The sequence below is a fragment of the Equus asinus genome, chromosome 14, assembly GCF_041296235.1.
Source record: "Equus asinus isolate D_3611 breed Donkey chromosome 14, EquAss-T2T_v2, whole genome shotgun sequence".
NCBI classification, from domain to species: Eukaryota; Metazoa; Chordata; class Mammalia; order Perissodactyla; family Equidae; genus Equus; species Equus asinus.
In genome coordinates, this window is record NC_091803.1 from 13454123 (window position 1) to 13457079 (window position 2957).

A 2957-nucleotide genomic window follows, 5' to 3' on the forward strand; every position below is an offset into this window, starting at 1 on the left:
TTGGGCATTTACTTTACACAATATGGATATAAAAGGTAATTGAAAATGTATCAAAACCTAATGTAAGAGATAAAACTTTAAAACTCTTGGAAGAAAACATAAGGGGAAAGCTTCACGACATTGGATTTGCAAGTGACATCTTGGATATTACACAAAAAGAACAGAAACAAAAGTAAAAACACGTTCTTTGGACTACATCAAAATTTTGAAAATTCTGCCCATCAAAGGACAGAATCAACAAAGTGAAAAAGCAGCCTATGGAATGTGATAAAATATTTGTAAACCATCTTTTGAATAAGGGGTTAATATCCAGAATATATAAAGAATGATAATAATATTATAGTGTTATATCTCTTTTCAAGGAGATACCATATAAAACTATATTATTTACTTTTGTCAGATGCTAGTGTTACATAAATAAACATCCATAAACTTGGCTTAGATTGTTTCATTCTCAAATAATCCTATAGCATTCCTGACAAGGCCAAAGTTGTGTGTTTAAAGAGGGACAAGTAGCAGAGGAACAGCCACCTGTCTCTTAGTGGAATTGTGAGCTAGCTGTTTAGGCAACACCCTTGTGCCTTCAGAAACAACCCAGACACAGTTTCTGGAAAAGCTTATTCTATTTGATATTGGAGTGTTAAAGCATAAATCCAACATTAGGGCTAGGTGGGTAAGATGACACCCAACTCGGGATGGGTGGCTTATCTGATAACAGAATGCCAAAAATCTGTTTCTTAGAGGGAAAACAATATTTGTCAAAGGGAGCATAACTTTTCTCTCAAACCTTGAGTATTATTTTTCTGAAAATGTTCCCGGGCTTCATGACATTTTCTAACTAGTAGGGGAAGCAAGATACAGAAATTTGTCCCTCACTTTGGCAGCCCTCAGATCACTAGACCCCAGTAGAGTTCACTGACATGTCAGGCCTCTGCATATACATGGTATTAATGTCTGGCTATCTGACACAAATGACTCTTACAAAGCAATCTACTGCATTATTCATTTTTATACACTCTTCCCTTCTCTGAATTAAATATCATTAACGTCATCGGAATAGTAAACCAATCTATGTCCCTTTCATTTATTAATTCATCCAACAAATAGTTACTGAGCACATTTTGTGCTCATGTTAGGCTCTTATTTTGGTCCCGGTGAGAGAATAGTACACAAAGTAAGGTCCTTGCCCTCAGGGAGATTAAATTCTAGTAAAACAGACAATAAATGTAATATAGTATAATATTATGCAACATCACGCAAAGTAGTGTTACAAATTAGAAGCAAGGGACAGAAAATGAAGAGTGCTATTTGGATGGGGTACTCAGGGAAGCACATTAGGGCAGGGCGACACTTAAAAAGAGATTAAAAGGAAATGAGAGAATGTCTAGCACTTTCAAAACTTGATCTGGAACTTCTCAATCTCTAGAATAGTGAGAAATAAATTTTTGTCATTTAAGCCACCCCAGTCTATGGTATTTTTGTAATAGCAGCCAGAAAGGTTAAAGATAGTACTCAACGGAACTTAGATGCCTGAGATCAAGTTAGAATACTGGAATTGTATGTTGACCACTTCATTTATGCCCTAGTCATCAGGGATCTGGACCCTTTAAAACTCTCATATGTTTACCCAGATCAGTTTAAGGAGCTTATCACATTCCCCTCTCATATTCAGGGCAATTGCAATTGCTGTCTTTGAGTGATACTATCTCTCCCCAGCACTCTCCTCAGAGCCTTAGCTACGTCCTTATTCCAGACAGTATAAATCGAAAGATTCAGTGTGGGAGTAATGATGCTATAGAACACAGAACCAACTTTGTCTTGCAATGGAGTGTGCTGAGGTCTGGGCCTTGTACATGAGAACATGCAGGCACCAAACAAGAGGGAAACCACAGTGAGGTGAAAGCTGCAAGTGGCAAAGGCATTTCTCTTACTCCCAGCTGAATACATCCGAATGACACTGTGGAGGATGCAGGCATAGGATGTAGAAACTAGAAATAAAGGGAGGAGGAGAAGTAAGACACTGCTGATGTATGCCACGGTCTCATAAACTGTGTTGTCCTCACATACCAACTTCACAACAGCTGGAAACTCACAGTGGAAGTGGCGGATATTTCAAGGACCACAGAAATGGAATAGCATCAATATTACCGTGTGAATTAGGGAGTTTCTGGATGCTCCAAACCATGATATGACAGCCATCATCAGTCCCACCCTTCTGTTCATGAGAACAGTGTAACACAGTGGATGACAGATGGCAACATAGCGGTCATAGGACATGAGAGCTAGGAGAAGACACTCAGCACCACCCACACACAAATAGAGGAAGTGCTGGGTCACACAAGCCACAAAAGAGATGGACTTCTTGCCAGATAGGTAGGTGGTAGCCATCTTGTGGATGGTTGTGGAGACATGTATCAGATCCATGAGGGAGTGCTGGCTGAGCAGGAAGTACATGGGTGTATGCAGCCGGGATCAGCACAGATGAGGAGAATGGTGAGGGTGTTGCCACTCACCACAATCAGGAAGACCACCATGGTCAAGGAGAAAAGATAAAGGTGGATGAGGGAGTCATCAAAGAGCCCTTCAAGGATGAAGTCTACCAGAGAGGTCTGATTCCTCTGCCACATCTCCCCTTTCTCTGGGGAAACTGAAAGTGGCAATAAAGTGTAATATCAGAAATACTGGAGTTCAGCACACCTGACAATAATACTGTTTGATCTACAAAGAAATTCGAAGATACATTTTTCTATTTATTATTATTCAATAGCTCAAGTTATTGAAATATCCTTTTAAAACAAGATAGAAAACTAAGAGTATCTTTTCACAAATATGGTCACTCTGAAATTCCAGAATATTTAGACTCTATTAAGTGCCAAATTTCAAAACAGGAGTCTCTCCTCATTAGGGAAGAAATTTATATATATATATATATATATATATATGTTGTATGTATATAC

The 2957-nt window shown here is 38.8% G+C and overlaps 1 pseudogene; it reads right to left on the minus strand.

The window, feature by feature from the left end:
- Positions 1-1668: 1668 nt before the first annotated feature.
- Positions 1669-2627, minus strand: LOC106825157 (olfactory receptor 2AE1-like; annotated as a pseudogene).
- Positions 2628-2957: the final 330 nt, after the last annotated feature.